Source organism: Equus asinus, chromosome 21 (genome assembly GCF_041296235.1).
Source record: "Equus asinus isolate D_3611 breed Donkey chromosome 21, EquAss-T2T_v2, whole genome shotgun sequence".
In the NCBI taxonomy this organism is placed as follows: Eukaryota; Metazoa; Chordata; class Mammalia; order Perissodactyla; family Equidae; genus Equus; species Equus asinus.
In genome coordinates this window covers 42,040,076-42,054,542 of record NC_091810.1, presented here as the reverse complement: position 1 = coordinate 42,054,542, position 14,467 = coordinate 42,040,076, and positions in this window count along the sequence as shown.

Below are 14,467 nucleotides of genomic sequence, written 5' to 3'. Positions count from 1 at the left end.
CCCACTTTATTGAGAGCTTTTATCATAAATGGATGTTGGATCTTGTCAAATGCTTTCTCTGCATCTATTGAGGTGATCATGTGGTTTTTGTTACTCATTTTGGTAATGTGGTATATCACATTGATTTGTGGATGTTGAACCATCCCTGCATTCCTTGTATAAATACCAGTTGATCATGGTGTGTGATCCTTTTAATGCATTGCTGATTCGGTTTGCCAATATTTTGTTGAAGATTTTTGCATCTGTGTTCATCAGTGATATTGGCCTGTAATTTTCCTTCTTTGTGTTGTCCTTATCTGGTTTTCATATCAGGATGATGTTGGCTTTGTAGAATGAGTTAGGAAGTGTTCTGTCTTCTTCAATTTTTTGGTATAGTTTGAGAAGGATAGATATTAAACCTTCTTTGAAAGGTTGACAGAATTCTCCAGAGAAGTGATCTGGTCCTGGATTTTTGTTTTTTGGGAGGTTTTTGATTACTGTTTCAATTCTTCATTTGCTATTGGTCTATTCAGATTCTTTATTTCTTCTTGATTCAGTTTTGGGAGGTTGTATGAGTCTAATAATTTATCCATTTCTTCTAGCTTATCCAATTTGTTAGCATATAGTTTTTCATAGATACTCTTATAATCCTTTTTATTTCTGTGGTATCCACTGTAATTTCTCCTCTTTTCTAATTTTTTTATTTGAGCCTTCTCTCTTTTTTTCTTAGTGAGTCTGGCTAAGGGTTTGTCAATTTTGTTTATCTTCTCAAAGAACCAGTTCTTAGTTTCATTGATCCTTTCCACTGGGTTTTTTTTTTTGTTTCAATTTAATTTATTTCTGCTCTAATTTTTATTATTTTCCTCCTTCGGTTGACTTCTGCCTTTGTTTTTTTCTTCTTTTTCTAGTTCTGTTAGGTATAGTTTAAGATTCCTTATTTGAGATTTTTCTTGTTTGTTGAGGCGGGCCTGTCTTGCCATGGATTTCCCTCTTAGAACTGCTTTTGCTATATCCCATAAGAGTTGGTATGATGTCTTTTCATTTTCATTTGTCTCCAGGTATTTTTTGATTTCTCCATTGATCCACCGATTGTTCAGTAGCGTGTTGTTTAGTCTCCACATAATTGTCACTTTCCCAGCTTTTTTTCTTATAGTTGATTACTACTTTCACAGCATTGTGGTTGGAAAAGATGCTTGATATGATTTCAATCTTTTTTCTTTAAATTTTTTTTGTCTTAAAGATTTTATTTTATTTTTTTCCTTTTTCTCCCCAAAGTCCCCCAGTACATAGTTGTATATTCTTCATTGTGGGTCCTTCTAGTTGTGGCATGTGGGACGCTGCCTCAGCGTGGTTTGATGAGCAGTGCCATGTCCGCGCCTAGGATTCGAACCAACGAAACACTGGGCCGCCTGCAGCACAGCACGCGAACTTAACCACTTGGCCACGGGGCCAGCCCCTGATTTCAATCTTTTTAAATTTACAGAGGCTTGCCTTGTTTCCCAATATATAGTCTATCTTTGAGAATGTTCCATGTGCACTTGAGAAGAATGTGTATTCTGCTGTCTTTGGATGCAGTGTTCTATATATCTATTAAGTCCTTCTGGTCTACTTTTTCATTTAAGTCCACTATTTCCTTGTTGACTTTCTGTCTAGATGATCTATCTACTTTTTTTTAAAGATTTTATTTTTTCCCTTTTTCTCCCCAAAGCCCCCTGGTACATAGTTGTATATTCTTCATTGTGGATCCTTCTAGTTGTGGCATGTGGGACGCTGCCTCAGTGTAGCTTGATGAGCAGTGCCATGTCTGCGCCCAGGATTCAAACCAATGAAACACTGGGCCGCCTGCAGCGGAGCACGCGAACTTAACCACTCGGCCACGGGGCCAGCCCCGATCTATCTATTAATGTAAGTAAGGTATTAAGGTCCCCTACTATTATTGTGTTGCTGTTAATTTCTCCCTTTAGGTCTGTTAACAGTTGCTTTATATACTTTGGTTCTTCTGTGTTAGGTGCATATATATTCACAAGTGTTATGTCCTCTTGGTGCAATGTCCCTTTTATCATTTTATAGTGCCCCTCTTTGTCTCTCGCTGACTTTTTTTTTTTAATCTTGAATTCTGCTTTGTCTAAGTATGGCAATACCTGCTCTCTTTTGCTTGCTGTTTGCTTGGAGTATCATTGTCCATCCCTTCACTCTGAGTTTGTGTTTGTCTTTGCATCTGAGATGTGTTTCCTGGAGCATATTTTTGGGTCTTTTTTAAAATCCATCCAGCCACTCTGTGTCTTTTGATTGGAGAATTCAGTCCATTTACATTTAGTGTGATTGTTGATATATGAGGGCTTAATACTGCCATTTTATCTCTTGCTTTCCAGTTCTATATTTTCCTGTTTCTCTTCCCTTGTATTTCTGACTCCCATTTCAGTTGGTGGTTTTCTGTGATAGTTTTCTCAGTTTTCTCTTTATTTATGATTTGTGTCTCTGCTCTGAATTTTTGTTTAGTGGGTACCATGAGGTTTGTATAAAAGATTTCGTAGATGAGATAGTCCATTTTCTGATAGCATCTTATCTCCATTAGCGTAAGCAGGTTCCATCCCTTTCCTCTTCTTTAAGTTATTGTCACAAATTATTCTCTTTTGTGTTGTGAGTTTGAGATTAAAATAAAGTGTTTATAGTTATTTTTAATGCTTCCTTCCCTTTATCTTTTATGTTATAATTGTTTCCTAACCTGTTATGATAGAGAGCTGCAATTTTCTGATTTTGTCTGTCTATTTATCTCCTTGCTCAAGGCTTTGTAAACCTTGGTGTTTTTGTTTCAGGCATGAGGGCATCCTTGATCATTTCTTGTAAGGGAGGTCTAGTGGTGATGAACTCCTTCAGTTTTTGTTTATCTGGGAAAGTTTTTATTTCTCCATCATATCTGAAGGATAGTTTCACTGGATAGCGTATTCTTGGGTGGAGGTTTTTGTCTCCCAGTATTTTGAATATATTATTCCAATCTCTCCTAGATTGTAAGGTTTCTGCTGAAAGCCTGATTGGGGGTCCTTTATAGATTATTCTCCTCTACCTTGCTGCCCTTAATATTTTTTCTTTGCCATTGACTTTTGCCAGTTTTACTATTATATGCCTTGGAGAAGATCTTTTTGCATTGATCTTATTAGGAATTCTATTGAATACTTGTAAGTCTAGTTCCTTCCCCACATTTGGGAAGTTCTCAGCTATTATTTCTTTGAACAAGCTCTCTGCTCCTTTCTCCCTCTCTTCTCTCTCTGGAATACCTATAATCCTTATGTTGCATTTCCTAATTGAGTCAGATATTTCTTGAAGAATTTCTTAAATTTTTTAAAGTCTTTGTTATCGCTCCTCCTCCACCTGAAGCAGTTCTATATTTCTGTCCTCTAAATTACTATTTCTGTTCTCCATAACATCAGCTCTGTTTTTTAAGGTTTCTAGATAGTTTGTTTTTTTAATCTCATTCATTGTGTTCTTCATCTCCAGAATTTCTGTTTGGCTTTATTTTTAGAGTTTCAATCTCTTTTGTGAAGAATTCCTTGTGCTCGTTAATTTATTCCTGCATTCATTGAACTGTCTTTCTGAGTTTTCTTGTAACTCCTTGAGTTTCTTTATCATAACTATTTTGAATTCTCTGTCATTTAGATGGTAAATTTCTGTGACTTCAGGATTGGTTTCTGGAGACTTATCATTTTCCTTCTGCTTTAGAGTGTTAATGTAGTTCTTCACAGTGTCTGATGAAGTGATTCTTTGCCCATGTGTAGTGGTAGTATCAGGTTGCAGATTGCACCTGCCACTACTGGGGAAGGGGCAGGAGCTGTGTTTTCTGAACCCACCATGTCTGCTGGGAGTTGTATTGATAGGGATCATCTGCATTTGCCCACTGGCCACAGCCAGTTGGCAGGTCACACATGCATGTGCTGGTTCTCTGGTGCAGATCTGCTGTCTTGGCAGGGGACTGGCTGAGCTGGTGTGTGAAGCAGTGGGGAAAGGGCACTTTCTTTCATGTGTGGGCCCACTCTGCGCTCATGGGCAGTTCACCTGGTCTGCATACTTTCTGAGGTTGCCCACATGGTGCCTGAGCTGTGCCACTTGGTGTGGAGCATTCCTGTAGTCTGGGCTGCAACTCTGAAAGTGAAAGTGTTCACACATAGGCCTGCCTGCTCCCCCACCTCCTCTTACATGGCTGGCTGTTCATGAGGACCCACGACCTAGATCACTGCCTCTGGGGAGGGGGAGGGGATCTGCTCACCTCCTTCCACTGCTTCCTGGGGATCCAGTACCCCCCACCTTCAGATGTATGGCCTCATGGATCTCTCGTGTGTCCTATTATGCCTTGTAGGGAATCCTCTGTTTGTTAATGAATGTCCGTTTGGTTGTAACTTAGTGGGGAGAGACTAAGGAAACAGCTCACTCTGCAATGACGCTGATGTCACAGGTAATTTCTTGAGCCTCATTCTTCTCATCCCTAAAATGAGCAGGGAGCAGTACCTACCTTGTAGGGTGTTGTGAGGATCCAATGAGGTTATAGTGCACTTGCCGTGGGGTTCGCCCTGGGTCACAGCTCAGCACATGTCACTGACTATTATTTCACTCTTATCTACAATTGCTCCTTTTTGCCTTATTTCATTCATTGACTCAACAAATATTTCCTGAGCACCACCTATGTGCCAGGACATAGGGACACAGGTTGAACCAAAGAGGTGAGGCCCCATACATAATGTGCTTATATCCTCCTTGCAAGACTATGAGCTCTTTAAGGACAGGGCTGAGGTTTACCTGCTTTTCTTTGTCTCTCTCTGGTGCCTAGCCCAAGGCCTGACATCTAGAAGGCACTCAAGCATTGCAGGTGGAACAAAATGGCATGGGCAGGGAACCATGAATATGCCCCTGAAATCCTCCGCCCACAGCTTCCTGGTCTGTAAATGGGGATACTTTCAAAATCAACATTTTTAGAGCACTTGTGTGCTATGCTGGGGAAAACAGTGGACAAGGCAGAGTTCTTGGCTCAGGGAGCTTTAGGGAAGGGTCTGAAAAGTAAGAAGTAAGTTATAATTCATCACAGCAAGATGATTTGCTCTGATGGGGGACATCCAGGATGCTAGGAGAGTACAGCTTGTGTTGTTATCAGAGTTAATGAGAGACTCTATATTAGTGGCAGAAGTCAGTTGTTTCCTGTGTGCCAAGTACTGTGATGAGTGTATTATATGAACTAACTTGTTTAGTCATCACAGTTGTATCAGGTGGGTACTATTAAAATCAACCATTTACCAAGAGAAAGGTAGTAGAGGCTCAGAGAGGTTAACTTGCCCAAGGTCACACAGCTAGTGAATGGCAGAGCTGGAATTGGAACCCAGGCTGTCTGGCCATTGACGGCAGTCTCTCCTGGACCAGGGAGACTAACAGGTAACACTGAATTCTCCTCTTCTGCCTCTCAGAGGACAGATGTCGTGTCTACAGCTCACGGGGCCATGGGGGTCTCAGGGTTGGAGCAGCACCTCAAAAAAGGCCTCTTTTTGGAACCTCAAATGAGGCCATGGTCAACTCCAAATCCCAGTCTCCAAGCAGGTGGCCACATTCTGCTGTTTGGGTTCCCCCAGGGTCTAGAGCAGAGAGAGCACTGGGGAGATGCTGGGGGTGCCATGTCCCAGAGCTCTGGCCTGATGCCCAACCAGCCCTGCTCCTGTGGGCCCAGCCTGGCCGTGAGGCACCTGCTGGCTCCCTGAGATGGGAGACAGCCTTCCTCCCTCTGCTGCAGGGGTGTGTGTTTGAAGCCTCGAATCGCAGCTGCTGCAGTGTAGCTGGCTTTTCCCCACCTCTTGGGACTTCTCCCCACTTTCCTTTCCGTGTCCACCCCACAATCTGAGCATTAGTCATGCCCAAAATATGTCAGAAGGCCACAACAGCCCTGCCTTCCGCCCAAGACTATGCAACCTCGCAGCCCGTGTTCTTTTAAAAGGTCATCTTCCTCCCGGCCCTCACTGTTTGACAACCCCCCTATGCGGGGCCCTTCACACCCCTCTGCTCCCCTGGACAAAGCAGAGACACGACTGATGCTCCAGCAGCTCGACCCCCACCAGGAAATCATCCACAGACACCATCTTCCCATTAGCCTCTGGGGCCCTGGACTGCCGAGCCAGCCTTTCATCCACCTGTAGTCAAGAACTTGCCCGGACCTGTGGGGGTCTGTTAAAATTTCCACATTAGCTTGTCCTGGACGACAGCTACATTTTGGAGAAAGTAAAGGACATTGGGTAAGAGCCTCTCCCAACTGCTCTGAGGAACCCGGAAGGCTCAGGCCTCAGTCCCAGGCCTGCTCATTTCCAGGGCGGAAGGGTGCCATTCTTCTGGGGATGCTGCTGCTTTGTGTATGGTCCCAGGGGTCAAGGCTCCCTGGCGGGGATGGCCTTGCGTGTTGTCTGTAGCACACACTCAGTGCCCACCCATCCCCCTGCAGCCGATGCCATTTACTTCCAGCTGCCAGCAGCTGAGTCCTTTTGCCCAATGATTTTCTGGCCACCTGGTCGCTGGGTGAGTGCTTTTCATGAACTAGTTTGTTTAGTCATCACAACTCTATGCCCTGCCTGCACACACAGTGGGTTCGAAGGCTGCGAGTGAACGGGCCCTCCTCCCCCAGGAGACCTGATGCTACCACTGATGGTAAATCCCCCAGCTGCTCGCACTCTGGTGCCCACAGGGGCAGCCCCTTCCTTCCTTGCCTGTCTCACCTCCTGCCTCCCCTGCTGGGCTTCCTGGGATCACTTCCCAAATGAATGTCTTGTATTTGAATCCCGGACTCAGGGTCTGCTTGCGAGGAAATCAAACCAAGACGATATCTAATTGCCAACATTATGGAGCACTTTCTCTGTGCCAAGCACTGTGCTCAGCACTTCACATGTCTTGACTCATTTAATCCTGTGACAGCCAGCGCTATGAGGTAGGGACCGCTACCATCTCATTTCACAGACGCAGAAACTGACTCAGAGCTGAGGCTTGAAGCCAAATGACTCCTCCCCTGAACCCATCCTCCAGCCAGCCTGAATTGCGTCAGTTCCTCAAACTGCTATGGTTGCTCACCTCCTGCCCTCTGCCCTCTGTGACACAGGGAGGTTAAAATGCTTGGTCACTCGCAAGTTAGAGGTTGAACCATGTGAGTTCAAGAGCAAGCCTCCAGGCCTCGGAGCCCTCATGCTTCACCCCTGTGGTCGGCAGGACTGTGGCTCCTCGAGCTGTCCACCTCTGGAACCCGTGACCGTTACCTTCTATGGCAAAAGAGACTTTGCAGATGTGATTAAGTTAAGGATTTTGAGATGAGGAGATTATCCTGGATTATCCAAGTGGGCCCAATGTAATTGCAACAGCCCTTATGAGAGGATGTCCTCCTCCTGTGTCTTTCAGACAGAAGATGATGCGAAGACGAAGCAGAGGGACAGAGAGAAAGAGATCTGAAGATGCCACCCTGCTGGCTTTGAAGATGGAAAAAGGGCCAAAAGCCAAGAGATGTAGGTGGCCTCTGGAAACTGAAGGGGCAAGGAAACAGATCTCCCCTGGAGCCTCTAGAAGGACCTGGCTCTACCAACATCTTGACCTTGGCCCAGCGAGCCTGGTCCCAGATGTCTGGCCTCCAGAGCCGAGAGAGAACACATTTGTGTTGTTGGAAGGCAATGCATTTGTGGTGATTTGTTACAGCAGCCATAGGACGCTAAGCAACCACTGAGTCAGCCCGTCCCCTGCAGCTCTCTCAGCGGCAGCCTGGTTCCCGAAAACAGCAAGAATGAAGCTGGCCTCATGGAGCTGACACCTGGCAGGGTACATCATCCAGCAGTGGGCAGTTGCAACGCATCGCAGGGGACACCTGCGGCTGGCGACACGGAGAAGGGCCCCTGCTCAGCCTGAAGCATCAGGGAAGACTTGCTCAACAAGGGCTGCTTCAGCAGAGGCTGGGAGGATGAATAGGACTTAACCGGGAGGAAAAGGGAAGGGGGGATGCCAAACAGAGGGAGCAGTGAGTGCAAAGGCCTGGAGGTGAGAGAGAGCCCAATCATTTGAGCAACTGAAGTGATACAGCCCGGACAGAGGACAGGGTTTGAAGGGGAAATGATAGAAGCCTGTGGTGCAACGGTTAGGCGTCGAGCTCTGTGAGTGCTTGAGTTGAGGCCCAGCCTCGCTATCTCCCAGCTTTGTGATTTGGGGCAAGTAACTTGACGTCTCTGTGCCCTAGTTTCCTCACCTGCCTGACAGGGATAACACATGGTACTTACCTTACAGGGTCCTGGGAGGTTTAAACACAGCTACAGCACAGAGCAAAGGGCTCAAGAAATCTGTCATTTGGGGCTGGCCTGGTGGCGCAGCGGTTGGGTGCACACGCTCCACTTCGGTGGCCTGGGGTTCACCAGTTTGGATCCCTGGTGCAGACATGGCACTACTTGGCAAGCCATGGTGTGGTAAGTGTCCCACATATAAAGTGGAGGAAGATGGGCACGGATGTTAGCTCAGGGCCAGTCTTCCTCAGCAAAAAAGAGGAGAATTGGCAGATGTTAGCTCAGGGCTAATCTTCCTTAAAAAAAAAAAGAAAGAAAGAAATCTGTCGTTTATGCCTCCTCATATCAACAGCTAAGTGACTGGCCACACCCCTCATGCGGGGTAAGAGTGCAGTCCAGGGCTGGCCGATACAAGGCCCACGTCCCTCTGACTGTGGGGTTGGGTCAGGGTCAACGGAGCCAGCTAGCATCAGCCCTGGACTTTTGCTGCAAGTCTGGGAAAGAGCTCTCTCCCCGTAGGGGTTGTTGAGGAGGTCAGCCTGGAGCAGCTAGGGGGTGTCCCTATCACCAGGTGGGGTGCACCTGCCTGAGAAGGAAGCCAGCAGAGGGCAAGACAGAGCCCTGGATGGAGTGAGGCAGGTCTTGATGGTGTCCCCTAGGCCTCTGGATCCAGATATGCCTGATCCACCCCCTTGGGCTGGTTACAGGGACCAATCAATTCCCTTTCTTTTTTAGGAGTTTAAGCTGAGTTTTTGTCACTGGCAAGCAGGAGAGTCCTGATTGATAGATGTGTGCTCAGTAAACTCGCATTGACTAAGGGACTGGGTGAGCATCGAGCGCTCTGGCCCTCCCCTGAGCTCTTTAAGTCTGAGGGTGACTCCAGGGGGAGGACCCTGCTTCCCTGTGGGACCATAAGGACTTGCAGGCATTCTTCGGTTGGCCTGGGAGTGTGCCCTCTCCGTTCTCCCCACCTGCAGGGCCTGCCATCCAAGTCTAAGGTTCTTTCCGGAGAGGGAGGAGGCTCTGCTCAGGCAGGTGTGCAGCTGGCCCAGAAGCTGAGTCCTTGTTTTCCTCTCCCTGACCCAAACCTCCCCAACAGGGAAGATGTCAGGTTCTGCTTGGAGAGGGGAAATGGGAAAGGGGGCTGAGGCCTGGGGAAAGCCTGAGGGGTTAGGGCCTTTATCAGTCCCATTTTACAGATGAAGACACTGAGGCCAGGGAGGTTAAGTTACTTATCCTCAAACCTGGGGCCCACCAAAGAGAACTCAGAACTCTTTTTTTTCCTCCTCCTTAACGATTTTCCATCTAGTGTCCGCAAATTTTTTTCTGCCTTTCTTGCCCTCCCAAATATGGATACTCATTCCTTATGATGACTCACTCCTTGCTCTTTGGTCTTGAAGAACAATGTCTGGGCAGACCTGGGTTTGTGTCTCTGCTCCCTGATGGACAAGCTGTATGTCCTCGGGCCAGTGTCTTCACCTCTCTGGGGCTTGGTCCCTTCAACAATGGCAGTGGAGATGCTCTCAGGCTTTTTATGAGGATTACGTGAGTTAATACATGTAAAACGTTTAAAATAGTAAGCTCTTTTGATGTACTCAATAAATGGCAGTTTTTATCATTAATTTCCTTCAGAAATTATACTGTGCAGTATTTCTTGTAATGAAATAGAGGGAAATGTTCTCCCAAATAAGTAAATAAATAATCCCACTTTGAAAACTGCAATTTTGGGGCCAGCCAGTGGCATAGTGCTTAAGTTCATACTCTCCACTTTGGTGGCCTGGGTTTTGCAGGTTTGGATCCTGGGTGCGGACCTATACATCATTCCTCAAGCCATGCTATGGTGGTGTCCCACATTCAAAATAGAGGAAGATTGCCACAGATGTTAGCTCAGGGACAATCTTCTTCACCACAAAAAAGAAAAGAAAAGAAAAGTACAATTTTACCAGCCTAACTCTTCTTTTTTTTTTTTTGCTTTTTAATTTTTAAGTCTTTATCTGTGTTGGCAGGAGAGCAGCAGCTGGAGGAGTAGGGAAGGAGGGTCTGGTGCTTCCTGCTTCTCGCCATGGTGGGCTCACTGGTTTTGGGTCAGCCTTCCCACCCAGAACACCTAGAAGTGGCCCAGAAAGATGAGCCTGAAATTGGGAGTTGCTTTTCCCCTCAAGGTGTGTACTGACTGGGGCCGCGGAGAGGCTGAGAAGCTGGCAGAGCTTTGGTGTCTCAAAGTCTCGGGGAACAAAAATTGGAGTGCAGGACCCATCATGGTGGCAGATCTGTGAAAAATGCCCCAGGCTTTAGGGGGAGTTCTAATAACTGTGATTAATACATTCAGGAAGTTAGATAACGAGAATTTCAGCAGGAAACTGGAAACTAGAGAAAAGAATCAAGCGGAAGTTCCAAGGCTGAAAAATACAATATGAAAATTAAGATTTGCAGTTAAGATCACAGGCTCTGATCAGAGGCCACCGTGCCCGGGTTAGTCCTAGCCCCAGCCTTTGCTATGTCCAATGCCAGTCCTTGTTTCTGTTTTATTGGTGGAATTCACACGACGTACATGGAGGCATTTGAGAGTGCACGGTTCAGTGGTTTTTAGTGTGTTCACAACGTTATGCAGAAACCAGCTCTCTCTAGTTTCAAAATTTTTCATCATATCACGAAACACCCTGTACCCATTAAGCAGTCACTCCCTATCCCCCACTCCTCCCCTGGTACCCTCTGGGCTGCTTTCCGTCTCTACGGATTTGCCTATTATGGCTATATCATGTAAAATAAAGCATACAGTATGGAACTTTGTGTCTGGCTTCTTTCACTTAGCATGTTTTAGAGGTCCATCCAAATTGTAGTATGAATCCATATGTCATTCCTTATTACGGCTGAATAATATTTCATTGTATGGATGTACCACATTTTACTTATCTATTCACCCATTGATGGACATTTGAGTTGTTTCTGTTGTTGGCTAGTATGAATAATGTTGCTATAAACATTTGCATACAAGTTTCTGTGTGCACATGTTCTCATTTCTCTTGGGTATATACCTAGGTGTGGAATAAGTCCTTGTTTTGTTTTTGGTTTTTTTTTTTTTTTGAGGAAGACTGGCCCTGAGCTAACATCCATGCCCCTCTTCCTCTACTTTATACGTGGGACGCCTACCACAGCATGGCTTGACAAGCGGTGCTATGTCTGCACCCGGGATCTGAACTGGCAAACCCCGGGCCGCTGAGAAGCGAAACGTGCGAACTCAACTGCTGCGCCACCGGGCCGGCCCCAAATCCTTGTTTTTTAACTTCTTGCTGCAGTTTCCTTGTCTGTAAAATGGGACTGATGGTGGTACCTAACACATAGCGTTACACAAGACAATAAACGCAAAGTGTTAAAGTTTGATAAATGGCTGCTATTGATCAGAGTCATTACCCAATCAGATTCTATTTGTTGACATGTCTGTTAACAGCTCGCTCACAGGTTCCAGGAGGGCAGGGGGTCTCCAATGCGTGTCTGCACCCCCCAGTGCCTGCTGGCATGGAGCAGACACTCAGTAACGATTTCTGGAGTATTTGGAGGGGATTCTTCCCCATGCACCGTCTTGTCCTTCCCTGAGGCTCTGCCAGTGCCTTGAGGTGCACAGATGCTATTGCTCTTTTTCAACCACTGAGGAAAAGGAGGCTCCTGGAAGCTGAATACCTTGATTAATGTTACAAGACTAAAGAGAAGCGGAACCTGAACTCCAGTCTAAACCTGAAGCAAGGGTTCATTCATTCATTCAACATCAAATATTTACTCAGCACCTGCTGTATGCCAGGCATGTTCTAGGCAGTGGCGTCTTCATAAATTATTTGGGAAGACAATATAAACACGATAAAAAGGTGTACACTAGAAGCTGATGTGTATCAAGGAGAAAAATCAGGCAGAAAAGGAGGACAGGGAGTTTCCAAGGGAGGGTGAGAAAATTTCAGTCGACCTGGGGTGTCACAGAGAACGGGACTTAGAGTTTAGATTTGAGGGCGTGAGGGAGGAAACCGTGTGGACATCTCTAACTATGACTCGCTAGCATCAAATTAGAAGCAGCTTTGGATGAAGATCTTTCTGGATAGTGATGATGATGATGACGACAGGTACCACTTCTGGATCACGGTGTGTGTGCGCAGCCCACGTTGCCTGCACTATTTCATAAGCACCTCAGAAGAGCTGTGTGAGGTGGGTGTTACTGTTATTCCCACACAACTCATCAATGGCAGAAGGGGGTTTGAACCTGCATCTGAGTCCAGAGTCTGTGCCACGCCTGGACTTCCCAAGGTGTCCTGGGAGGCAGTGCGGTGTGTGGTTCCGGGCTTGGGCTCCAGAGTCAGACCTATTAATGGGATGCGTTTGGGCTGCTTGCTTAACCTCTCTGCGCCTCAGTTCCTACCTCACAAAGTGATGTGAGGGTTAAATGCGGCAACAGATATAAAACACTTGCTCAGTACATGGGGTAGTTGTTGACATGATTGCCATTGTTATTACTAGAGAAGTTTTGCATTCTAGAAAGCCAGTTGATCCGGTGGACTTCCTCTGGTCCTAACCAACTTGGGATCACATGACTGGTGAACCATCTAGGCCAACATAGGGGCAAACCTCTCACCCTTGGAGAACAGGGGACCCTCTGAAGTCAGCCATGCTCGAGTTGTTCTCGTGTTACTTCTCGATGAGCTTCTATGTCCAACAGCCTTCCCAGTTTAGGCTCTAGGGATCCCAAGGGAAAACGTGGTGTGTTCATGCTAACCCCTTGCCTCCCCTCACTATTAAAGAGCTGCACAGAGCATCTGGAGGGAGGACTGACCTCCAGCTATTTTGGAAGGGCCTGTCTCCTATCAGTGGCTGATTCTCGTCTGAGCTGAGAGTGTATTTACTGGCCAAAGTCTGCTCCAAAGTAAACATGTCATCACATTCCTCACAGCCTGTAAGCTCCATGGGGAGAAGCTGGGGCCATCGTGGAGCAAGGGTGGTGAGGAAACTTTATCTGACTCCATTTCAGCAGGCTCCCACTTTGCTCACCCTGGGTGGGGAATATGCAGGAGAGAAAGGAACAGATAGTCTTCAATAAGCTGCTTGAAAGAACACATTGCAGTTACCTTACTCTGCAAAGACAGGTAGGGGAGACTAGGAGATTTAGAAGACAAACATGGTATGGAGTGAAAGAGTACACATTTTTATGTGGGTGTGCCTCTGAATTTATCCTTATTGCTTTTTTCTGCCCATAAAAGTAAAATAGACTTGTATTCTTTCTTTCCTCCTTTATGATTATTTTTTTGGTAGGATTGACTTATAGTAAACTGCACAGATTTAAAGTGTACAATTTGATGTTTTTTGACACCCACCCACATCTGTATCCACACACATATTCATGAAACCATTACTACAATAAAAATGGGGAACATCCATCACTCCAAAAAGTTTCTCCATACTCTCGTGACTTCTCCCCCTCATCTCTCCCCTCCAACCCCCAGCAGCCCCAGGCGCACGCTGATCTGCTTTCTGTCACTATAATTAGTTTGCATTTTCAAGAGTTTTATATAAATAGAATCATGCAGTATGTATTCTTTTTCTGTCTGGCTCCTTTCACTTAGCATAATTATTTTGAGATTCACCTATGTTGTTATGTGTATCAACAACCTACGTTGTTATGTGTATGGAGGTCCTTCCCTTTTATTGCTGAGTACTAACTAGTCCACTGGGTGGACACGCCACGTTTTGTTCATCTATTCACCTGTTAATGGACCTCTGGGTTGTTTCCCATTTGGGGCAGTTGCAAATAAAGCTGGTACAAACATCCAAGGACAAGTCTTTTTACAGACCCATGCTTTTATTTCCTTTGTGTAATTACCTAGGAGTGGAATGGCTGGATCATATAGTAGGTATATGTTTAACTTTATAAGAAATTGCTTTCCAAAGTGAGTGTGCCATTTTACCATCCCAACAACAGCTTATGTTTAAAAACCATTAGAGAAACATTTGAGGTAGAAAGAAAGTTCTTAAGATAGAAAGAAAAAGTTCTTATAATTCCACCTCCTAGAGACTGCCTGGTTCATGGTTTCCTATAAATCCTTCCAGCCTTGTTTTCTTATCCACACACAGAACCAGACTGAGACATAAAGGTGCCCCGGGAAGGCTCATAATTTCGCATCCCCTCAACTTGACATTTTAAAAACAGTTGTTGAAAATTTGCTTAGGCAGGATGTGGAGAA